The 26264-nt window shown below is 39.3% G+C and overlaps 2 pseudogenes; one reads left to right on the top strand and one right to left on the bottom strand.

Annotated features, from left to right (window-relative positions):
• Positions 1–3288: 3288 nt before the first annotated feature.
• On the bottom strand, positions 3289–4329 carry LOC138174543 (leucine carboxyl methyltransferase 1 pseudogene; annotated as a pseudogene).
• Positions 4330–15220: 10891 nt separating this feature from the next.
• The window catches only part of LOC138174542 (bromodomain testis-specific protein-like), a 52313-nt pseudogene continuing 41269 nt past the window's right edge, over positions 15221–26264 (top strand).

Here is a 26264-nt window from a genome sequence, read left to right as displayed (position 1 = left end):
CTTCCTTCTCAACCAGGAGTGCACATCAACAGAAAAAAATTAGATAGAAAATTTTATATTTGATCTTTTTTATTTTTGCTTTTTGGAGGGGGGAAAGCAGGGCAATCGGGGTTAAGTGACTCACCCAAGGTGACATAGCTAGTAAGTGTCAAGTGTCTGAGACTGGATTTGAACTCAGGTCTTCCTGACTCTAGGGCTGGTGCTCTATTCACTATGGTACCTAGCCACCCCAATTTTACATTTGATCTTGAAGGTAATAGAGGTCCACTGGAATTTATTGAATGGCAGGGAGGCAGTAAATAAAGAAATAAGTAGGGGCAAATCATGTATGGGGATGGTATGGTTATACTTGTGTTTAGGAAAATCAAGCTGACAGCTGAGTCCTTCAGGATGTATGTTGGAGAGTGCAGAGAGACTTGAGGGCTCTGGATTGGAGTGGGTAAAGACTCGAGAGGCCATTATCTTAGGGTCATGTGGATACTAAGTCTTCATGAAATCCAAAGAAAAGACATTAATAATATTAAAAGTATGGGGGAAGGGAAGTTCTTGAACTTTTTGTGTATTGTAGACTCCACTGTCAGTCTGATGAAGTCTCATGACTCCTCAAAATAGAGTTTTTTAAATGCAAAATAATAAAATGCATAATAGGATTACAAAGAAACCAATGTATTAAATACAATTATCAAAATATTAACAGAGCAAGTTTTTGGACCCCAAGTCAGGAATCCTGAAAGACATATTTCATCAGAAAGACCCAGAGGGAGAACTCCATCCAAAAAGACAGACTGACAAAAAGGCAGATCAGGTGCTGAGGGTTCGATCATCTAGAAAGGAAAGCATCACTGAATCACAGATGTAAAGTTGATAGGGACCTTAGGGGCTAGCTGGTGCAGCCCCTTCATTTTCTAGAGAAGGCTAGAGAGAACCAGGCAGGATGCAGATCTCTCCTTCCCTGCCTTCCAGCTCACACAGGTAGTAAGTGTCAGAGGTACAATTGGAACACAGCTCCCATCCCTCCACAGACACTCTCCTTTAACGGTGATGCCTTCTACACTTCTTTCTTGTAGCACTGTGAATTATAAATTCTGGACAATTTATTCATCTTAGAAGAGGGAGAATCTAATCATTAAAATGTTAGTGGAAGCACCAGGTCCAGCTCATGAGGCTTACTCAGGTATTAGGTGTAGGAGACATCAGATGTTAAGCTGGAAGGGACCTTAGAGGTCATCTCATTCAATCCCTTTCTTGTGTATCTGAAAAACTTGAGGCCCAGAAAAACCATACAGAGAATAAATACAGAGAGGGGAATTCATCTGAGAACCACTGGTTTTTGTGAATGGCTATTATTTATAACAAAAATGACAATACAGAGTCATTTGTGAGCTTATTATTATTTAAGTTACTAAAGCTTCAATAGATTAAAAGTGCACTAAGATTTTTGGGACACCCTGTATGCAAACTAGTAAAAGTTAAGCTCCTTTTTCTCTCTGTATTCCCAGTGCCTGGCATGCTGTAGGTGCTTAATTAATGTTTGTTAAATGAAATTGAATTTCATGTGGAATTTCATGTGTTCTGTTCTTTAAAAAATTCAGGAAGTTTTCTTAGTCTCTCTTGCCCATTTGCCTTTTTAATGAAAAGATCTAGTAAACTCATTGCCCAAAACAAAAAAATGATATTTTTAGGAGGAACTACCAACCCCAAGGCATCACAGACAGATCAAAATATCAAAGTATTCAGAAAAGTACTTTGTGATCACCCTCGATAATAATTACCATGAATTGGTTGCCTGTCTCCTTCATTTTATAGGGAGTAATCTAGAAATATAACACCAAGAGGTAAAGCTAGAGCAGAATATAATTCTTTAAGACATCAGTATAGAGGATAATTAAACTTTAATGATCTGATGAGGTCACCAAATCAACAGTATAAAGGTAGAGGAGGATCCAGGATGAAGCCTTGAGGGACATCCACACCTAGAGGCTGGGAAATGGCTGAGGAACCAGCAAAGGAGATTGAGGAGGAGTCAGGTTGGGATCAAACCAGGTGGAAGTAGTGTCACTGAGGGCAACTAAGTGGTGCAGGTGAGAGAGTGTCAGGAAGACTCATCTTTCTGAGTCCAAATATGGCCTCAGATACTTACTAGCTGTTTGATCCTGGGTAGGTCACTTAACCCTGTTTGCCTCACTTTCCTCATATGTAAAATGAGCAGGAGAAGGAAATACAGACCATTGTAGCATTTGCCAAGAAAGCCCTCAAGAAGAATCACAAAGAGCCAAGTATGACTGAAAAACGACTAAATGAGAACAAAATGTCACAGAAGCCCAGGAAGGTTAGAATACACATAATTAGAGGTTTGTCAACACTATCGAAAGGTCATCAGATTTGGTAATTAATGGATCATTGGTAATTTTGGAAAATGAAGTTTCAGCTGAGCGGGGTCAGAAGCCAGAGTAAAAAATGTTGAGGAATGAGGATGGGGAGATGAAGTTCAGTAAAGAATAGTGATAGCTCTGTGTGTGTGGGAGTATAATTTCTGTTTACAGGCTCTCATGTTTATAAATACTAGCACTTGACTAGGAGAATATCAATTTTCCTCCATTGCTTTGGGGACTTCCAAATGGGATCAGTGTCTGCTTTTCCTCCCTTCTCCTGCCTCAGCTACTTAAGTAGGGGTGTGTCCCCCTGTCTCTCTCCTGAGATCAAACTTTTTCCCCAAATTTCTAACTGCTACAGAAAGGATTTAATAGCACTTGGATTTCCTTTTCTACTAAAGGAAGCAAGTCTAATACAAATAGCAATGATGATAAGCAATCAGGGAGCAAACCATTTGTAAGGAAAAGCCATCTGAACTGCTTGCAATGAGGATTGCCCCTTGCCAAAGGAAGAAGTTATATCTACCAGATTAGCAGAGATTCAAGCTTTGCATTAATCCCTCTCTACAGCCAAGTGAGGAAAAAAATGAAGCTCCCTTGAATTTTTCTGCCATCTCCCCAAGGCTAGTCCTCTCTTTTGGACTCCTAGTATCCGACACAAGAGCTCATAGGTCAAAGAGAACCAATCTCCCTTGATTATCCTGCCTCTCTTCCATTAATAATCTCCAATTTATACTGTAAATAACTTGTTTGTACAAAATTGGTGAGTGTTGATCCCCGCATTAGTCTGTGAGTTCCTTGTGAGCAGGAATTGCTACTTTCCCTCTTCTTATTATTTATCTTCTTAAAGGCAATAGAATTTTATTAACAAAATAAACCACCAGGAAACATCCCCAGCAGCACTGATTACTTGAGTCTATTGGGAGTGTTGCTGACACTGAAGAGAGTGAGATGTGTGCATGCACTGTTCTTTCACTGCAGGAAGTATTTCTTCCATGGAAGGAATGGAAGCTTTGGATTCTGGTTCAGCAACTTCCCTGAAGAAATTATTAATAGATGTATCCTTGGGACCTAGATTGTTTCCACCTTTTGTTGCCAAACAAAGACAGTAGTGCTGCTGAAGTTGCCCAAGAAGCTCCATTAATCAAGGAATTCAAGTGATTCTGTTCTGCTCATTTTGGTTCTGCCATAGACTTCCCTCATGTCAATGGCAGATGGTTTCTCCCATCCATTTTGATGGCAGATTTTGTTCCTGAGAGTCTAAAGATTTGCAGGTTTCAACTCCATCCAGATCATACTGCCACCTTCAAATGTTCTCAATTATGCCCAAACTTATCATCCTGATTCGCCTGTTCATGGTTTATGAAGATGGCTGTTTCAAAAGTGTTGGCTGCCCATTTTATGACTTGCTGACTGCTCCAATACCATGTAAACCAGTACACATTCTGCTATCAGCAGAGTTGGTAATTGTGTATTTATGTTACGTTTCTTTAGTTTCTCTTCCATGCTATTTATGTCTCTGAGATCTGCTCCCACATTGGCAAATCTATTTGAATCCAAGACATGTCCATCTAGTAGAAAAGATTCTTTTGAATGTAATACCTGGATTGGTTTTGATAGAGAAGATTTGGCTTCAGTATTATATAGTTTTCTTGTGATTATCACCAGAAAGTGAACTTCAAAATATTTTTGGTAAAAGATTTTCATTCTTTAATTTCCAGAATGCAGTGTACATACCAGCACCAAGATTTATAACTTCACAACTTCATTGTCTTCTTTAGGAAAGCCTTTAGTAGCTGATGATGATGCCATGAACCCAAGCAAAGTACCCTCTGTTAATTTCAGGATACTTTCTTTCTTTTGACAGTCTCACAAAATGTTGAATGGAAGGTTGATGCCAGTAGCCAAAACTTACAGCAAAGCTCTTGTATAGGGAGGTGACATCACAGGTGCCCATTATTAGATGCCAGTGGATTTAATTTAGGAAATCAGTGGGAGGTTTTCACTTAGAAATGAAGTCAGATTTCAAGTATGAAATTTTGAAGTCAATCTTGATTTATTGAAAAGTAAGCTCACTGTTGCTTTCATACAGAAAAACAAACAAACAAATAAACAAAACATTATCTCAGACTGGAATTGAGGTTCTCTAGAGAATTTTGTGACTGGTCAGTTTTAACTTCAAGCCAAGAAAAGATGTGAAGAAGTTGAAGGGTCTTGTACTGGCTTACAAAAAAAAAAAGAAATCCCATTTGGGTATTTGGTGATAGCAGGGAGGAATGTTCTCAGTGATGACGGCTAGATGGCCTCCCCCTTTCTGAATGATGAAGGACTATAAAGTTGTGTCTAAAGCACCTTTGGAGGCACCTGAAGGAATGTTGGCCTTAGAATAAAGACAGTCTTAGCTTCAAATCTTGCCTTGGATATTCACTAATTGTGTGATAACATCCAGGTACCTTATCTTTAATTTGAGATAACAGTAAGAGGACCTGCATTATCTTATACAAAGCGTCGTCGTAAGGGTCAGATTATATAATTATAACAACAATACGTGAAGAGCATTTTAAAATTTGCAAAGCACATTATCTCAAACCTTGAACTGTTATATGTCTCACTTATTAATATCCTGTCTTTAGTTGTAGACTCCCCTCCTTTGAAGGGCAACTAGGTGGTTCCATAGTGCAGAGGATGCTGGCTTCGGAGTTAAGAAGACTCATCTTCCTGAGTTCAAATCCAGCCTCATACACTTACTAGCTGTCTGACCCTGGGCAAGTCACTTAACCCTATTTACCTCAGTTTTCCTCAAGCAAAAAAATAAGCTATAGAAGGAAATGGCAAACTACTCTAGTATTTTTGCCAGGACAAACACAAATGAGGTCATCAAGAGTCAGATATGACTAAAGATAACTCCTCCTTTAAAGGTTATATAAATTAAAAAGGTAAGTAAACTTATCAATTTTTTTGACAGAGCATACTAAACAGGGAAGGCATTTTATTTTTTTCCTTTTTTTAAAAAGAAGACAATCATCTATTTTTGTACCTTGATTTCCAAATATATCCTCCCCAGTGCTCTACCCAGTGAGCTATCCTTTGTAACAAAGAATAAAAGGACAAAAAATGCAGTGTGTGTATGTGTTTTATAGTGTGTGTATGTGTATATATGTATGTATGTACATGGATATGTGCATGTATATGCCATGTCTAACAGTATATGTCACATTCTATACCCATAGTCTCCCACCTCTGCAAAAAAAATGGAGGAAGGTGCATAAGAAAGTCATATTCAAAAAGAGTGTAGAGAGAAAAGTATATTAGCTGATAGGAAATAAAAAGGGAACTTTCTTCCAACCACATGGCGGTTTTGCAGGGATCAACCACAGCTCATAGTTTGTTTCCACCACCTGCCACTCTTCTGAAGAGGAAAGAAGAACCTTCCATCATACCATCATAAAATGCAAAGGTCTGATTGGTCTTTTCTTGTGGCCATCCAAACCACTTAATATCTCCTGAAATCCCAAAGCTGGATACCAGCCATCCAAATGAGTTTTATTGTCCACAGAGGAGCTATTAGTTTTGGGATTTGACTTTAGGGAAAAATAAGGAAATGAGTTAGAGAGAATTTAATAAAATTTGAGGATGACAGCTTAAAGTACTTGACACAAAATGTTTTGCACATGGCTCAGCAGAGAGGAAAGTGTCTTAGGTGGAGAAAAAATAAAGGTAGAGTTGGGAAGGAAAAAAGTGAGAGAAAGACATTGGGAAGAAAACCAGAACAACTAAGAGACTGAAGAAAACCTTAAACTTTGCTTTGACAGCAAAGAAGAAATCTTGAAATGGAGGAAGTTCCTGAGATTGAGGACAGGGAAAGAGCTATGGCATTGAAAAAGCTGACCTGGAGTCTTCCCTCAATAATTACACCACTGAGTCTTTTTTGGTTTGTTTATTTTCTTGAGACTTGATACCCCCATATCACCCAGGCTAGAAGAGCATTGATTTCTCACAGGCTCAATACCACTGATGATCACTGAGGACTTTGACAGGCTGTTTCTGACTTAGGCTGGTTCACCCCTCCATTAGGCAGCCTGATAAGACCTTTGCCCTAACCCCCCATGCCCCAGTCCTGTGAGCTTACATCTTGGTTCTAGACTTAATGCAGATATTTCATCAGTTTTAGCACTACTGCAGCCCCAAACTCCCAAGCTCAAGCAATCCACTAGCCTCAGCCTCAGTGGTAGGGTTCTCAGGTCTGTACCACCACACCTGGCTACTATGTCTTGAGACTAAAAGCTGGCTTCCCACAGGTGTCTTCTGAAAGACAAGCAGAGCCCTTCCACAAGCTTGACTTTTGGTTAAGTTACAGGGAATTTTTAGTCTCTGTAGGGGAAACACACACACATATACACACACAATACATAACATATCCAAAACTGAGATCATGAATGGTGTCACTATGGGTGAGGAATCTATTGCAGATGTGTCTGGCTTTGATCCATGCATAATTTCCCTAAGATGTAACCAAATGAGTGCAGAAAGGCGAACAGCACAATCATCCATGGGGTGATGCAGAGAAGCATAGTCACAATGATGCTCTGTATAGGGAGACGACTTTTGAAAAGCTTGGAGTTTACAGCATCTTAGGCATGGAGTCGGAAGGGATATTAGGCCAGTCTCCCTCATTTTGAATCCCCCAGAGCCTGGTGCTACACCTGATTTGGAGGTGGCTATTAACAAATACTTGTTCATAAATGAGAAAATTGGGGCCCCGAGATGTTAAGTAACTTGCTAAATGTCTGAGGAAGGAGTTGAACCCACTCCCTCTACAGCAATTTCCCCAGTACCAGGAAATGTCTCAGGGCATATAGAGACTTTGGGGAAGGGCCTGATCATTGGACACCCCAGTGACCTTCATTATCCAAAAGGTTCATGGGTAGAAAAGAAGTGAGTAGGGTGTGGAGAGCAGACAGCTCAGATAGTAGCCATGATGATCCCTGATTCCCTTGGGAAGAAGTAGCCAAGAGACCCTCACAATCATCTCATGAGCCATGTTTCTCTTGACACCAGCATGTTCTTCTTGCCTTCAGACTGCAGTCCCTTCTTCTTTCTTGTTTGTCTTAAGTCTCTTTTCCCCCAAAGATAGAGGGGAAAATGACCTTGAGAGTCAAGGTCATGGTGTGTCCAAAGATCAGGTCCCTCATCCTGAGTCTCTGTCTCAAAAGTAAATTACAAAGGGAAGTTTTGATCTATCCCTTGCCAAATTCATTGAAAACTATTGCTTCCTCCCAGTCTAATTCTTTGGGCATGATGGAGCCAATTCAGAGAACAAACCCACCCCCCTAATATGGACCCACGATGTTTATGGAAATCGTGGGCTCATAGAGTATGGTGCAGGAAGAGAGATCTAAGGTAATATCATGCAAGCCCCCCCCCCCACCACACACACACACACATTTTACAGAGAAGAAAACAGAGACCTCACCAAGTTAAGAAGCTGTTCCAAAGCCACACAGATAGTGAGTGAAAGAGAGCAGTGGAGAAGCAGAATCCAGTGCTGGATTCCCAGTCCATACCCTGGGATGTTGGCAGTGCTTTTGTACCAAGCCCACTTGTCCAAAATTCATACCAGTCCAATGAAAGGAGTCCAGTCTCTCCCCCTTAGATGACAACTATCCCATTCCCAGTGCCATTTGGAGTTGTCTGCTTCATTAATACATCACCTCTTCTCTTGGATTCTATTTTTTTAAAATAAGGTAAGGTCTGTTGAGGACTTTTTAAAATATATATGTCTCTCTCTATATCTACATCTATATATATGACAGTCACCTCTGTTCCCCATATGCTACAAAAATGCATTAGGACTATGAAAAGGAGTTAATTAAAATGAACTCGATGTAGCATTTGACCTAGTGGCTAGTTCCCCTACCTCCCTGCCAAGATGACGGACTTATGATCATCAGATCATAAATTTGTAGTTGGAAGTGAAGCCAGGGGCATCTAACTCAACCTCCTCATTCTACACTTGAGGAAAGAGAGAAAGAAGTCGGTCAAACTGCTCAGGGCGACATAGCTGGGATGTTCTGTTTTCTCCTCTCCGATCAGTTCATACTAGTCTCCCCATGATTCTCTGAATTCCTCCTAGGCATCATTCTTACGGACCAGTAACTTTCCAGGGTGTTCATATGGCATTCCTTTCAAGCAGAGGAGTATGACTAGCTGGTTTCATTGCAAGATAACGAAATAAAAGCAGAGAGAAAATCTGGGTCATCATTACTCACAAGGCTTAGAAACAATTACGTTCAACTACAAATTAATATTGACATTGTTATTCGCATTTAATTTTGAACAGGGGAATAACAGCAAGGATTTAAAAAGTTCTCTGCCTTATGCTAATTTCATTCCTCCATGCCACGCCTTTTAAAATTTGGAATTTGGCTTATGGAACATCAATACCAAACAACCAACCAATTTAAAGTTTTCTTGAAACTTCCAAGCATCTTGAAGACTTTAGTGCTCTAAACTTTAGGGGTTCCAAACCTGGGGGACATAAATCCCCAGGAGTGTATGAGTCTTGTCAAAAGAGTTCAGGGAATATTTGGTAAATAATTATAATCTCCTATTAAAATATTCCAAAAGTAGTAATATGAGTAAAAAAAAAAGTTTATGATACTAATAATGATGTTATGTTACAAATAGTATTCATTACAAAAAAGTAATCTGTTTCTTGTGTGCATATTTGCATGGTAAACTCTAGAATTTGCTTCATTTCATACAGAACAGAAGATATGGGAAAGTTTATTGAAAGCTAAAGGTCACAGAAACTGAAAAAGATTGGAACTCCCTGCTTTATTCAAACTGTTGTGCCATCAATGTGGACATTCTCTCCTGGGATTCAGATTGCAACCCATGCAAGCCAGGTCATGCTGAGTGACCCCTGGCCCCATCATCCCATCAGTCACTCCAGGGGATCTGTCCAAGATGTGACAGGTCTTATTCAAGGTCTCTTGATATTTCGTGGAAACCCAGGAACGATCCTTATGCAAAGGACAGGTAGCCTATCCACTGGCCATCTTTCACGCTTGCTATATGACTAGCCCACTAACCCTCTTTTCTGGTCACATCTCACTCAACAATGACTTTTCACTTGCTTCTGTGGTACAATTCTACATTGGAAATGAGTTGCAGTTTGCTCACATCCACTTTGGCATCCCTCTCCATTGCATTTATAGATGAAGGTCATCTTTAATTCTGGAGATAATCATATTCCATAAATTTAAAGTTGAAGCCATTAAAAGACATAATTTTGCTGTCTTAAATAAGGACTACTTGCAAGTCAGCAAAACTGTTCAGAGGAGAACCTGAGGAGACAATAGGAAATGGGGCAAGGTCTCAAGAGGGTTTTCCATTGAAGATGAAAGGAAAATCTGAATCAGAAATGCAGCTCTTTGGGAGGATATCAAGGCTTTACTGCCCACCCAATCCAGGAGGAACAGTTCTCTTGGGAAAGGGAATCCCAGGTGCTGACAGGATGAAGAGGCGCTCTGAGAACCTCCGGACATTCAATCCTTTTGACTTTTCCCCTCCTCACAGCTATATTCTTTCCTGTTTTCAATATACACAGAGACACTTTCTCACCCTCAGGCAGGGGCCCTACCTGTTTTTCCCATTACATACATCTTTGATCAGCCCATGTGTGGTTGGGATTACCACCCAGAAAGTTCTAACTTAGAGCTAAGACATTTTGGACCCAATTCTGTCAGACCAAAATAGAATTATTTACACATTTTTCTTCCAAGAAAAAATGAAGGTCAGGGATGGAATGCTTGTGCACATTGTTTGATGAGAAAACTGTCTGAGTTCTGTTTCCTGTTTCTCCTGGGGGAGAGACAGACAGACAGAGAAAGAGACAGAGACAGAGACAGAAAGACAGAGACAGAGACAGAGACAGAGAGAGAGAGTCATTGTGTGCTCATGGGCTCCCTTCTGCTTTTTAGTTCTCTTTTCCATCTTCTGCCACTCCCATTTATAGAAAATCACACTCCAGTGAGCTTCAGATTTTATTCCAGTTTATTGATCAGGGGTCTTTTTGCACAGGGGAACACTCAGGAGATCTGGAAAAATATTGTAGAGCTAGTGCAAAGGTGTAACAGTAATTGTACCACATGAAGCATGAGCAGGAATGGGCCTATGGGGCCCTCCCACAAACAGAGGATCTTAACCTTTCATGTGCAGAACAGCCCCTTTGGTGGTCTGGCAAAGTCTATTTACCAGAATGTTTTTTGAATAATGGAGGGAAATGTTCAATTTCAGTGAAAGGCCAGTGAAAATAAAGATGTCATTTTCTTTTGCCCATCCAAGTTCTCAGACCCCCTCAATCGGGTCTATGAACCCCAGGTTAAGAACCTTTCCTCTAGAGCCTGCACGGAGACCCTCTGGCAACTTTGGAGGTCATATATGGTTCAGCTCTGACCAGATCAGTGCTTGGGCTTATGCAGAAAACTTTGGGTGGTCCTTTGATATTTTCCTCCTGCCCCATGAAATAACAGCAGCAGAAGGTAGATTATTTCAGTTAAAAGGAGAAACAGTTTTCTTATGTTCTCTTATTTTGACTCCCCAGAATTCACGGTGGGATCTTCTCTCCTCTCCTGTATAGTACAGGTCACCTTCCCTTCTCCACCACCTCTCCATGGTACCTGAGCAACTGGTTCCACATGGCTTCAAGAAGAGGACCTAAGGTGGGAGAGCTTGAGCCTGGGCCTTGCGCTCTCCTTTCTACTTTGGATTCTCTGCCTGAACATAGGTGACTGAACAGTGACCCTGAGATTGGCCTTTTGAGAGTAGAGATGTCAGTGCCTCCAGAATTCCTGATTTCCTCAGTTGGTGCAAGCTGCCCTTCAGGAAGCTGACTTCCCTGCACCTACTAATGTGATTCTTGGAGCATATGAGGAGATCCCAAGCCTAGGGTTGGCTTGGCAAAAGACATGGACCTGGAGAAATCAAAAGAGTAAGGGACTGTCGTTTGAGAGTTAGATGGGCCTTAGAAGACATTAAGTCTAAGGTTACTCATTTTACAAGGAAGAAAATGAGACAAAAATGTTAAATGACTTGCTCAAGGTCACAAGGGCATCTGAAGCAGAATTCAAACTCAGGCCTTCCTGACTTCACTGCCTCTCAATTACAATTTGTTTGTAGATCATAGAGAGAGTTATAGGACCCAGAAGCATCCTGGAGACAGTTCAATTTGGAGACTGTTAAATGTTCAGTTAACATTTGCACCTCAGAAATTAGCTAATGCTACAGATCAGGTCTTGAATTATTGTTCTGTTCATAGCCTAGACTGAGGAAAGCAATGGAGAAAATGTTAACACAGTACGTGAACATTTTTTTCTTCAAGGAGTCAGTTGTTAACAATTTACCAGTATGTCACTGAGACAACTGTTTATTCTTTGGTGCAAAAGGAGAGTTTAATAGAAAGTCCAAAGGTTCCTATTGACAGAGACTTAAATCATGATGCAGTAACTTCTAACTACTCTCCAAGGAGGTTGAGAATTCAATAGCCAGAGAAGAGCCTAACTCATTTCTTCAGAGCCCAAGATCCCCCATGAATGAATTGGGAGCCCTGAGTACCGTGTTTCCCCGATAATAAGACCTATCCCGAAAATAAGCCCTCCCCTTACTGTGTAAGTTTCCTCTAAAATAAGCCCTCCCCCGAAAATAAGCCCTATTGAGATTGCTACTGTAGTGAAGGTGATCCCCTGCGTGACATGCTACATTATGGTACCCTCTGTATGCACCGTCCCCCCCCCAGGTGAAACGCACACTGCGCTCCGAGCTGCATCCAATCAGAGCTGCAGCAGTGAGCGCGTCATCCTGTTCTTTATTGAATTCATTATTGAATAAAGGTACATTTTTTTGTTCACATTTACCTGTTTATTAAAATTGCTGTCAATGTTCATTAAAATAAGCCCTCCCCTGAAAATAAGCCCTCTGGTGTTTTTCTGTCCAAAAAAATTAATAAGACAGTGTCTTATTACTGGGGAAACATGGTAGGAGAGGGAGAGAGGAAGTGGCCCAGCTTCCCCACACCTAGTTATGAATATTTGCTGTTAGACATGGACTTACAATGCACTCATATGCTTGCCTGGAGTTTGTCCTGTGGGTATGCCTCTATGCTCTCACAGTGGCATCTAGTACTTACAAATCCAACAATCTCCTAGTAACCAGTCTTGTTATCACTGAAAATGGTAACCAGAAGAGCACCACTCAGATTTATTTGTTGACATGAAACTCATGTATTGTTCTGGTTTCTAAAGAGCCCGCATACAAACTGAGAGAAAACATCCCAGAAATAGAAACATACTCTGTTCTTCTCAAGGCCTGAATGAATGAGATGATATCCAAGATACCACCCAGCTCTACATTCTATGAAATTAGTGGAGAATATCCTGGTAAGCAGCCAGACAGGTAGACATCAGGGACAGGTCCATTCCTGGGGACGGGGGCTGGGGCAGGGACAAACCAAATCATACTTTTTAGAATTTCCACTTAGAAATCTTCTTTTTAAAACATTTTTAGGGGTGCCTAGGTAGTGTCATGAATAGAACACCAGCCCTGGAATCAGGAGGACCTGAGTTCAAATCTGACCTCAGACACTTAACACTAGTCTTGTGAACTTGGGCAAGTCACTTAACCTCAATTGCCCTGCCTTGCCTCCTCCAAAAAAAGACCAACACATTTTTTTCAGCATTTTTATTTGAAGTTTTAAGTTCCAAATTCCATCCTTCCTTGCTCCCTCCCCTCTACCTTCCCTGAGAAGGTCAACAATCAGATATAGGTTATACAAATGCAATTATGTAAAACATTTTCATATTAGCCATTTTGTGCAGGAACACTCAAATAAGAGAAAAAAATGAAAGAAAGAAAGTGAAAAACAGCCGACTTCCGTCTATTCAGACAAGATCAATTCTTTCTCTGGAGGCAGTTAGCATGCTTCAGTGTTAGTCCTCCGGGATTGTCTTAGACCAGCCTATCTTTGAGAATAGCTCAGTCATTCACAATTCTTCATCGAACAATATTGCTATTACAATGCACAATGTAGAAACATTCTTAAGTAATAGAAATAAAAGTAACATCAAGGGCAGGCAGCCTCATTGAATTGAATGTTAAATCCTGAGGACAAATGTAAGTGGATGCATGGGAGTGGAAAAATTGCCTGAACTGCGTATGTGTGAAGGGAAGAAAGAGGATATTGTTGCCTGCCAGATGGCCCCAGTCCTACCTTCATTGTATCAACAATGAGTTTTAACCCAGAGATTACACATTCCCAATTGCAGTGGCTTTCAGCACCAAAATGGTGGCCTTCTCCCATTCACACCAATCTCATGGCACCTTGTCTACAGAACAGCTCAAAATCTGTTCAAAGTCTTAGTCTAAAGACTATTTTCTTTCATAGAAAATAATTTTCTCTAATTCCAAATTTATCTAAACTCAATCTAACTAATAGCCTAGAATAATCATAGCAGATAAGAGTAAGAAGGGACTTGGGGCCAATTTGTTCTACTTGGACATAAGTAAGAATTTCCCCTATGGCAAAGCTGCTTAACACTTTCTGTGCCTTCCTAAGACTCTGGTAGTCTGGTGAAACCTATCTTTCTTGAAATAATGCCTTTAAACATATAAAGTTCAAAAAAGAAAAGATTGCAAAGGAAACTAATTATATTGAAATAGTTACCAAAATTAAGAAAGAAAGGAAAAAAAAGACAGATCCCACATTAAGAAGTATTTGGTGTGTGGACTGCTAAATCTCACCTTAACCTTTTTTTTCTCAAAATACAGTATGTGTCTTTATTATGACCTTGAGAATCATTAGCAAACATGTTCTAATATTTAAAGAACAACCAAAAAAAAGAAACTTGTATATGTATTTTGTTCTGTACGTTTGTTTTTATTAAAAGTATATCTTAAACTTGACCCGTACTCTGGGCTTGCTGTCTGATCTGTACTCAGACTGGCAAACTGAGTCTCCAGAGAGAAGCTACTTCTCCCTGCAGCATCCTAGAATCCCTGAGGGCCTGAGGGGTAGTATGCGTGCGTGTGTGTGTATGTGTGTGTGTGTGATTATGCTATAGTTCATAATCTCCTACCACGGTAATTTTTCCCAGTGATTATCAATTGATGCCAATTAGCTAGCCAGACTTAATTAGTTCTTAGGAATAGGTTTTAATTCATGTGGTGTTTAGTAGTAGTAGTCACAGCAGCAGCAAGCATTTATGGAAGATTTTAAGGTTTGCAAAGCACTTTTCTTTGTCCTTTTTCCTTCTTTTTGGAGGGGGGAAAGGCAAGGCAATTGGTGTTAAGTGTCTCACCCAAGGTCACACAGCTAGCATTTATCGAGTGTCTGAGGCCGGATTGGAACTCAGGTGCTCCTCCACTTTTCTAAATATTATCCCATTTTAGCCTTTCAACAACCGTGGGAGGCATGTGCTATTATTTCAAAACATTCATCAAACCATATCCTACAAGCACATACCAAGTCTGTGGCAAAGTGCATTCAAATTTGGAGTTCATGTGGAACTCCTTGTTCTGGGGAGTCCTTTGTTCCTCTTTGCAAGGCTCTCCAGAATTTCCCCATAGGACTGACATGGCTTCCTTCTGGGGTCCTTCTAGAATACTGAAGCTGTCCTTCTTTGGTATCTAGGTGGACTTTAGTTGTGGGGATGCCCATGAGAAATTAAAAAATCTTCCAGCTTTCTGAAGTCCACAAGGTCATCCTATGGTCTAAAAGAAGCTGGGATCTCTTACAGAGATCTCTTACCAAGGTTTCCTTTCAGGGGATTGGATCTCTCCTCTAGGGTGACATGGACTTGAAGATGTTTGAACATAACTTACAGGACCGACAGGCCATGACTGAGTCTCCTAAGCAACCCCAATACATTTCACGTGCAGCATCACCTCTTTTTCACCCAATGGCTTTCATTCCTTCCAAACTGATCAAGGACTTCGTATGCCTAATATAATATTGCTTGGCTGTTTGATTGATTCAGTAGAGGTATCTATCTCTTACTTAGAACTCATTCATTCATACCTCTGATAAGTTCAATAGAGAATTCCAGGATCTCTATAATTTTAGAAGTAGGGGTATGGACTAATGACTAACCCCACCCCCACCCCTGACACAAAACAGTGACACAATTTACTTGTTTGGTATTGTCTCTTTTAAATGTTGTTTTCATTTGTCTGTGTTTATCCTTTCTTTCAAAAAATATTTTATTTCTAGACAGTCAACTTCCTCTCCAATACTGGTGAAATCGAAGGTCTAATCTCTATTGCTATTCCTCCTGATGGCAATTGTAGGCAAAAGGTAAGTTTGTGATAGTACAGAAGTTCTACTCTGTTTTATTGGTTTCATCTACAAGAACCATCTACATTGGTTCTGAATTTGTGGCATGGAGATTTGCCATTTGTCAGTGCATGAAAGACAATGAGCTCCTGTTCTAATCAACAGGTTAACTCTTTTTTGCCTTTCAGTTGGTGCTACATTTTTGCAACCTGTGGTAATTTGGCACCCAGCTTCTAACATTCCTTAAATAATAATACGTTTATCAATATCTGGCTTCCTGAAGAATTCACATTCTGGCATAGTCTCTTACTTGCTGTGTGACCCTGGTTACATAACTTAACTGCTTTGTTCCTCAGTTTCCTTATCTGTAAAAATGTGAGGGATGGACTCTGCCCTTAAAAAAAATTTATGATCTTTGAATCTTTCTGTGCTTTCTGTTGGTAATGACCTGACCCTGAAATGTCATCATGAGCCCTGCTGTTTCCATAAATATATCCGTGTAATTCAGCAATTTGTTTAATTTTTATGGGGAAGTCAAAGTATTATTGGTAAAGTTTATGCAGACTTTATGCCTTTTGATTTCACCCTTGTATCTCAGCTGTTTCTCATAATCCATTTGGAGGTGAACGACTTTCAAGTTAAATTCAGCATATTCGACAGAGTACACACATTACCAGTGTAATGTGGTGGGGAGTGTCTGGTGCCTGTGCAGACATCAGAAGTTTGCTAAAATGGTGTTATCTCACATGGAAAACACTAACAGCTCCTTCTGGAGGACTGGAGCATGTATGGACTGTGCATGGCTGGGAACAGCTTTTTTTTTTGTATTGGCTATGGAGCTAAGTTCAGCATCCTGACTCAGTACTAGGTAGTGATGGTTTCTGAGGCATCAATATCTGATGGAAGAGGTTGTTCCTTCATTCAATGTGGTAAGGGCTGAAAGCCTCAGAGCCTTCTTCCACCTTCACTGAGGCCATATGGTACCCCCAAGACATAAGCCTGTGACTTTAACCTCTTTGTTAATTCTTTTCTGTTTTACGGAGTGGTCTCCAATGTGGTATGACAGCTCAAGCTAAAGGAATCTGGTGTTGCAGCCAGCCTAGCTGAAGTCAGCAGTGGTGGTACCTTTGGACATGAACATGGTAAGAACAATGCTATCTAGGAACTGTGCTAAGGTATAAGGTTAATTCCTTCCTTATTCCCAGAGACCATTGTATATCCCTCTGGAGACTGGTTTTACATGTTTGTCTTTTTGTTCTTGCCATATCTTTGAAATAAATATCCCTTTGTAAAAGCCAATCTGACATCATGTAGTTAAAGGCAATTAGAGTGCTAATCATTGGGTCCCTAAATGGGAGGAACATGACTCCTGCAGGCTTAAGCTGCTGGCAGAGAAGAGATATTTCCCACTTTTTTCAAAGTACCTAAGAACCTTGAGAAAGATAAAATGTGACAGGTCTGTCTAACCCTGAGAGAGAGGAGCCAGAGCAGCCACATTAAACCAGCCTTTACTATTGTTGAGGGATGGGACGTCCACTTGTGAAACTATTTCTGCAGGTCCTTGAACTGCTTACCATGTGCTCCTGGAATGGTCATCAATCCTCTTCCCTCTTTCTGATGAGGAAGTTAACCTTACTGTATCTGCCTTAAGGTGATGTGCCCTGCGCTCCATTAATGTTGCAAAGATGTTTTGTTAGCGTAGCCGTTGTTTGATTAGAAATGCCACCCCCAAATTAGCTTAAAATTTACTAAGCACTCTGGGGCTTGTAGTTTTCTTCCTTCTCATCTTCCTAGTCAGAATGCTCACACGAGATAAACAAAGAGAGGACTTTGGGAAGACTCGGAGGAGGAGGAGGAAGAGGGGAGGAGAAAAACAACAGCAAAGAGAATGAGAATAAGAAGAAAATGAGCAAAAGCAAGAACAGGGAGAACATGAAAGAGAAGGGGGAGGGGGAGGAGGAGAAAGAGGAGGAGGAGGAGGAGGAGGAGGAGGAAAGCTAGACACTAGCATGAGAGAGAGGTGGTGGGGAACTCATTCACCCTGCCCCAGCTGCCATGGTCTTGTGGAGCTAGAAGCAGTCTGAAGGCAGTTTTAATAGTGAAAGAACTAAGGGCAGCAACAGCAAAGATGGAGTTTCTCTCCCCACATAGGGAGAATTTTAAAGTCTGTTCTCTGTAGTTGCAATAATAGGAATCTCTAATCAGGATCCATGCATTGCAAGCCATGTTAAGAAACTGCACTGTGATCATCCTTCCCCACCCTGCTGCTCCCCCCCCCCCCACCCATGCTAGCTCAGCAATAGGTGTTCATTTGCTATCAGTTTGCGTGTTCAAACTAAGCTCTCGTCTTTTCACTGACTTAGGTGGCCTCTATAAGAATTGACCTAATCATGTGCATTTCCTTGTGTCCCTTTGCTCTTGGTTGGAGTGTGCCCTGGTAGCTTCTGGTCCAGGGATCTTTTGATGGTTTTAGCCATGCGGAAGGATAGTAACTATGAAATTCCTTGCAGAATGGGAACCTCAAACTCTAGATAATTGTTAGAGAATCTCTCTCTCACTGGAGGCATGTATGATGAGCTATTTCACATATGTTTTCACAAGTTATAAACTCCCCAAAGCAGGGATTTAAAGAAAAGTTTGGGACCTATCACTCCCTAAGACTAAAGAGCTTGCCTTGTATTGTGAACTCACTGGCAGGGGTAGGGCATGGGAGAGGGCACCTGTGATAGGTTTGGGAGTAAGAGTAAGAGATGTGGTTGTAATTTCCATTTCGCTTTCACCCTGACCTCCTAAACCTTGTTGTAGAGTGACCTCTAGTGTTACATTAAAATGACTTTTAAATCTCTAACAATCCATTTGACTGTTCCAAAAGTGGTATGTTGAAACTGGTATTTCTTTGGTACTAATTGCTATAAATGGATTCTTCCCAAAGAGTTTTTATTTCAAGATTCCATTTATTCTCTTGACAGGCAGATCCAGCATTTCCTCCATTATAACTCTATGTTCCATGTGTCTTCCCTGAAAGACACTAAGAGATTCCTAAGTATTGCCTTTACCAGTGGTTCAAATGGATCTCCAGATTCAAGCTTAAAGCCTCAGTCCCTATCTTTCCTTGTTGTGCACTAATTATTTTGGACTTCCTGAATGCTGGTAATATTAGTATACCATCATAGAAGCCCACAGGATGATGAAACTGTTTAATTTGTTTTTTTCAGCGGAGCCAAATAGCTTGATGTCATTTGTATATATCAAGTGATTCGTATGATGCTTTTGTTTGTCTCTCTCACTCTCAAAACTATACTTTGCTTCACTTAGGAGACACAATAATGGAATTAAGGCTAGACTTAAAGAGCTTGAACTGTATCCCTGAGAAATACTACATTTCATATACATATATATGAAAATATATATATATATATATATATAGTGCTTAAAATTATTGAGTTGCTGCTGTATGTATGTGTGTGCTTTATATTTTGGCAGTTATATAATGCTTTAAAACTTACAAAGTACTTTACAAACATTATCTTATTTGATCCTCTCAACAACCTTGGAAAGCAGAAGCTATTAATATCCCTATTTTACAGATGACAAAACCGAGGGACAGAGAAATGGAACTGACTTGCCAAGGATCACATAAAGAAGAGGTTTTCCCTTAGAAATCAAATTCCCTATTGGTTACACTATACTTGGACTTATTTTAAATATTTTATTTTTTGTTTTCATTATTTTTTTTTAAAGCACAGAAACATTTTTATTCTTCTTTTTAGTTCCAGGTTGCCTTCTTCTCACTCCCCCCTTCACTACACAGTAAGAAGTCAGAAAAACAAAACCTATTACAATTATGTATGGTCATGAAAAACACATTTCCACATTAGTCATGAAAAGGAAGGAAGAAAGGAAGGAAGGAAGGAAGGAAGGAAGGAAGGAAGGAAGGAAGGAAGGAAGGAAGGAAGGAGGGAGGGAGGGAGGGAGGGAAGGAAGAAAGAAGGGAGGGAGGGAAGGAAGAAGGAAGGAAGGGAGAAAGGGATAGAGAAAGAAAGGAAATTCTTCATTCTTCACTCTGCATATATTAGTACTCTGGAGATGGACAACATTTTTCATTGTGAGTCCTTTGGAATTATGCTGGGGGTCATCATGTTGATCAGAGTGCCATTTTTTTTTCAAAATTTGTTATCTTTACAATATTGCTGTTACCATATAGATTGTCCTATGGATACTGCTCACTTAATTTTGCATTAGTTCATGCATATATTCCCAGATTTTTTCTGAAATCATCCCCTTTTCCCTATAGTACAATAGTATTCAATTATATTCATATGTCATAGCTTAATCAGCCATTCCCCAGCTTGAGCATTTCTTCAGTTGCCAGTATTAGTTATCACAAAAAGAGCTGCCTTAAATATTTGTGCATATATGTCTTCTTTTTCTCTTTCTTTGATCTCTTTTGAGTATAGCCCTAGTATCAATATTTCTGGGTCAAAGAGTATAAACAGACCCAAGTTGTTTATGCTTCGAGTTTACCAAACACCAGATTACTATTCTTACGTACTTCTGTATATCATGTACCTAATCTATTCTAATAATAATAATAATGTAATCTCTAGTTCACCACTCCACCAACAGTCTATCATTGTAGTTGTTTCCCCACAGACCCTCCAGCATTTGTCATTTTGCTTTTTTGTCACCAGACATGGTATCTCACAGTTGTTTTAATGTTCATTTATCTAATTCTTAGTGATTTTAAGCATTTTAAAAATAAGATTATTGATCATTTTGATTTCTTCCTATGAAAATTGCCTATTTATATCCTTTGACCATTTATAAATTGGGAAATGACTCAAATTCCTGTAATTTGTTCCAGTTCCCTATGTATTTTAGAAATGAGACTTTTAACAGAGAAACTTGCTACAAAGATTTATTCCCAATTTCTTGATTTCTTCTCATTTTAGCTATAATGGTTTTATTTATGCAAAAACTTTTTAATTTTGTAATTATCAAAATTATTGATTTTGCTTTCTATGAACCTTTCTACCTCTTATTTAGCTATGAACTCTTCCCCTATCCATAGATCTGACTGGTAATTTCTTCCCAGTGAATAGAACACCGGCCCTGGAGTCAGGAGGATATGAGTTCAAATTTGGCCTCAGATACTTGACATACATACTAGTCGTGTGACTTTGGGCAAGTCACTTAACCCCAATTGCCCTCCAAAAAGCACACACACACAAAAGACATCACTCTTTATGTCTAAATCATGCACCCATTTTGAGCTTATCTTGGTATACAGTGTGAAATTGTGGTCCATACCTAGTTTTCTTCCAGACTTCCTTTCAGTTTTCCCAGTAGTTTTTGTCAAAAAGTGAGTTCTTGCCCCAATATCTGGAAGCTTCGAGTTTACCAAACACCAGATTACTATTCTCAAGTACTTCTGTATATCATGTACCTAATCTATTCCACTTATCAACACACTGTTTCTTAGCCAGTGTCAAATTGTCTTTATGATTACCCTTTTAGAGTACAGTTTGAGATCTGGCACGCTAGGCTACCTTTCTTCATGCTTTTTTTTTTTCCCATTGATTCCCTTGATATTCTTGACCTTCTGTTCCTCCAGAGAAATTTAATTGTTATTTTCTAGTTCTATAAAATAACTCTGGTGATTTGACTGGTATGGCACTGAATAAATATATTCATCGAGGTAATTTTGTCATTTTTATTTTATATATTTTCAATACATGAACAAGTCAAGAGTATGACATGGAGACAAAAGTTTCGTGACAATCAAAAAGAAAGTGTAAACACTAGAGACAAGCAATGATCTGCTGAGTTTTGCACTCCTGGAACTTTTGTGTACATCTTTTTTGCTCTTCAGCTAATGTACTGTTTTTAGGCCATTTTAATGATGCAAGGTATAAACGATTTGCACAAAATACCTAGATATTTAATGGAGCTGTATTTAGAGGGGTCGTTGGTTTTCTCATCTTTTGGTGGTAGATAGGTAATATCGCCTATTAAGGAAGCTAAATGTCTATAGAGTTGGTCCTGGAGTAAAGAAGAAGAGCTCAAATATGTCAAGACACTTAACTTATTTCTCTCTCTATTTCTTTCTCTTTGGAACAGCACCTATCTACCAGATAGAGTTATTGTCAGAATACAGTGAGATGATATTTATAAAGCACTTTTCAAACTTAAAGTAATACAGAAATGCGAGTTATTGTACTTATTATTGAGAAAGTTGGGATAAGACTTGCATCAGAAAGGAAGCTGGGAAAGTGTGTGCTGATAATTCGCAAGCCACCTTGAAAAGTGTGAGTGAATAATTACAGATCTTATCAATCCCAGCTGTTTTCCAGTTTTGCAGGGAAGCTAGATTCAGTTGACAGCTTTAATAAGTAGTCTGCCATCCATTATATTAACGATGTGTAACCTTTCTGTTTCTCATTTGACCCAACTTCTGTTTTCATGGTGTTAGGCTTCTTGCAAACAAATAAATCAGTGGTCTCCAGAACAGGGGATGAGGCCAGCCCATGGCCTGACCCTAAGTTGGCCATGGCCTGATCATAATGGATATGAGCCATTTTCTATCCTCAATGGATTAGCCAATAATGGGAAATGTGTCCAACACAGACACATTTGCCTTCATCCCCTTGCCTTATCACATTGGCCTCTTCCTCTAGCAAGCTTCTGTGAGCTCCTCAAGTGAACTTATTTCCTAACCAAATTTTCATAGGTGCCACTGAGAAAATCTTGCCTCACTACCTGTCTTATAGATGACTTGAAGGATGTATCATTGTTGGGAGAGGGATTGTGTTCTGAGGTAGTGACTTACTATTGGGTAAGACAGAGTGAGTCACACGGGATGAACAGTCATGGATGGATTGGGACTTTATCATGGGCCTCATTTAACAATCTTTGCCCTCAAACTCATCCCTTCCAATCTTCCCTATTAATGCTGAGAGCACCACCATCCTTTGCTCAAACAAGTTCACAGCTTCTGTATCATCTACTCCTCCTTACTCCTCACTTCACATATGTAAGTAGTTGCCAAATCCAATTATTACTATCTCTTGAAACTGTTCCTTTTTCACTCACCACACAGCCATTACTCTAAGTCAGGCCCCGTTCACCTCTCCCCTGGATTGTTATGGTAGCTTTCTGGCTGGTCTCCCTACCTCTAGTCTCTCCCTTCTCTGATCCACCCTCCTCAGAGCTGCCAAAATGATTTTCTTTAAGCATGGGACTTTATCATGTTACTCGCCTACTCAATAAGATGCAACGACTCTCTATTGAGCAAATATCACCCCTATTTTATCTCAGCCTTTTAAAATATCTGGTTTTGGACAGTTTTACAACAAATACAATTATTTGTACAGTAGTATATGTATAAAATGCTTACTTAAGTATACTATGTATATATATATAAGTATTTTACTTTATTTTTTCTATGTTCAAACTTTTTAAACTGGTGGGGGTATGTAAGCAACACATTTTAAACAATTTTCACATCATCCCCCTTCAGAGGTTCTCTCTCCTTTCATTGCTTAGTTTCTCAAACTTCAATAGTGAAGTTTTTCATTGATGTTCAATTTTGTTTTCCTCTTTGTACTGCTTTGACTCTGTATCCCCTAACCTTTGAACAATCTGCCTTTAATTAATGAAATTTAGAATCTTTGATATACTCTTCTTTTCTGAATTCTATTCAACATTTCCTTTTGCCTTTCACTGGATGATATGGCATTCAAGTTTTCCACTATATACCATTTAGATGTAGATGATGCCTTGCTATAAAACTTCAACAATTCTCTCAAAAGATTTCTCTCTTGGTGATAATTGATACCTGTCATTAGGGTTATTCCTTGATAGTATTGCCTTTCCTTTCAACATTCTTACCATACCAATGCCACCGCAATATTGTTATATGTAGATCCTGGATTTAAAAAAATATATATTACACGTCAAATAGTATAAGAAAATGTGTTTGTCTTTGATAGTTAATAGCCACTACAAATATGATTATTCTGTTTTTTAAAAATAATTTGCCTGGCAGATCAAAAATATATTCTTCAAAATTTCAGACTGGGCATGTCTATCTGCTTTTCAGAATAGTCATTGGTATTGATTTTGCCATTTCTTTTGTTATTAGAAATGCAACCACAATTGCCGATGTTTCTCTCACAGAGGCTATACAGTCTTTTACTGTCTCTTTAAATTCCAGAAGTCAAATGGAATGTTGAGAAAAACAGTTTGTGTTAGCAGTTTTGAAGTGACAGTTGAGAAAATGGCAGCAGTGACAGTTTCCCTCTGGAGGCATGGAGAATGCGATATTTTGTAGGTTATTCATGAGAATATATGGAGAATACATACAGGAAGGTGATGAGGAAAAGTGTCTTCCTTTTCTGAACAAGTTAAACTGTGATATTGAAGACTCCAGAAAGAGAATTCTCTGAAGAGTCCATGAAAGAGTGGCAAATAAAATATATTCTGGAAAGACTGGCTCCTATTATTAGTGAAGAGAAGACAAAGAAAAGAGAAAATATCTTTTATTTCCTAAGAGATTGAATTTTGGGAAGAATTGTGAATGATGTTTCTAAGAGACTTTAATCAGCAACTGGAATCAAATGAATTATGTGAGATTGTTTCCAGACAAGTAAAGAAGACTCATTCATCATTAAGTCTACATATGAAGGTGACTCATTTGTGAAATAGGCCTTGACTTTCATCATTCATCAATATGTTGTATGACCTGGAACTAAGGAAAATATCAAAAGCAGCATGTAACCCATGCACACAACTGGCAAGATTTGTTGCCACTTTTGTTACTCTGGCACATAATGGATAATTCCTATATTCTATTTCATGGCCACTTATACTTTGTCTTATTAAAGGGTCAGTGCCTTCTGCATAAAGCATTTCTAATAGGTGGAATGCTGGTGTTCCCAATGTGTTCTTATCACACATACCCAGAGCCTACCTGCTGAAAATGCTTCAGGTTTATCAGAATACAAAATCATTCCATTTACTCTTCTCGAAGTCAAGCTCTTCATCACAAGAGTTTTTTTTTTGAGGGGGAGAAGGAAGGCAATTGGGGTCAAGTGACTTGCCTAGGGTCACACAGCTAGTAAATGTTAAGTGTCTGAGGCTGGATTTGAACTCAGGTCCTCCTGACTTCAGGGCCAGTACTTTACTCCCCGCACCACCTTGCTGCCTCCATCACAAGAGTTTTGAGCAGGGACAGCCATTGTATCATCTTTGCAGAGTGCTAACTTAGTTCAATGTTGCCTCTAGAACTTAATTCTCCTGCATTTCAATGATCCTGGCATATCTTCATAGTCAATATAAAAATCACAAGGCACGTGAAATCTCTATTGTATATCACTTGAGCTGGCAGTTCTCTATTTCCTCATTGCTCCCCACCTCCCACCCAACCACCTCCATAGATTATAAGTGGGATTTTCAGGTGGATATTGTTATTGTTTTTGTTATTATACACTTAAAATGTAAGTACCCCAGTTTTGGGGTACTCCTTTCTTAAGTTCATTTTTTGTATGCTCTATGGTTTCTTATAATATTTTTGATAACATATTGAGTTAATTACCTTCTTTATAAACATAGCTACTTGTAGCCTAATCAAAAGTTCATCAGATTTTGTTTTTCTTCTTGTAACTTTTGCAAAAGTCTTTACCCTCAAGATAAAATAGTTTCTCTCAAGGTAACTAAGCTTGAAAAAGACTCTCCATGAGTTCAGCCATATATAATTTGTCCAATTATCACTCAAAATTACTGTCCATAAGCTAAATAATATGCTCCCTTGTCAGTTGATGTTCTTAAATCCTGAAGATTAAAAATAGGATCCTGATAAGGAATAGCATTTTCCAAAGATATTTGTATTTACATAAATAAGTGCAACCTAGTCTTAAATCACATTGTTGGCAAAGACGTATTCTGTGACCATCATATAGAAGTACATGTTTATAGAGGTGTGAAGAATACTAGTGAAGAACCAAGAATTACATATATATATATATATATATATATATATATACATACATACATACATACATACATACATACAGATGAAGTAGCATATTTCTCATCTGGAAGCACCCAAGGGGACCTTGGTAGCATTCTTGATCCCTGAACTCACTATTCATACAAAATCCAGCTACTTCACATCCTTTAATAATATCTATTAGCATATATTCAAGTCATGCATTTGGGGTTTGCTTTCCCATTTAAGTGACAGAATCAATATTTGCCACATACCTATGCATTTAGAAAGTATTTATTGCTATGTGTTTTCGATATTTGCCCCCCCCCCCCAATGCTTGGAATACTCCTTTCAACTTTGCCTCCTGGCTTCCCTGACTTCCTTCAAGTCTCAACTTTACGCAAGAAGCCTTTCACACACTAAAGAACTGTGGGTGCAGTTGTGCACTAGTACAATAATTCTGGAGAACAATTGGAAATTATCCCCAAAGAGCTGTAAAACTCTGTATCCCCTCTGACCCAGCAATATCACTACGAGGTTTGTATTCCAAAGAGATCAAAGAAAAGAGGAAAGA

The sequence above is a fragment of the Petaurus breviceps genome, unplaced genomic scaffold, assembly GCF_028583685.1.
Source record: "Petaurus breviceps papuanus isolate PSGF00001 unplaced genomic scaffold, PetGlider_PUasm1.0 689, whole genome shotgun sequence".
In the NCBI taxonomy this organism is placed as follows: Eukaryota; Metazoa; Chordata; class Mammalia; order Diprotodontia; family Petauridae; genus Petaurus; species Petaurus breviceps.
This window is presented reverse-complemented; position numbering and strand designations above follow the sequence as displayed.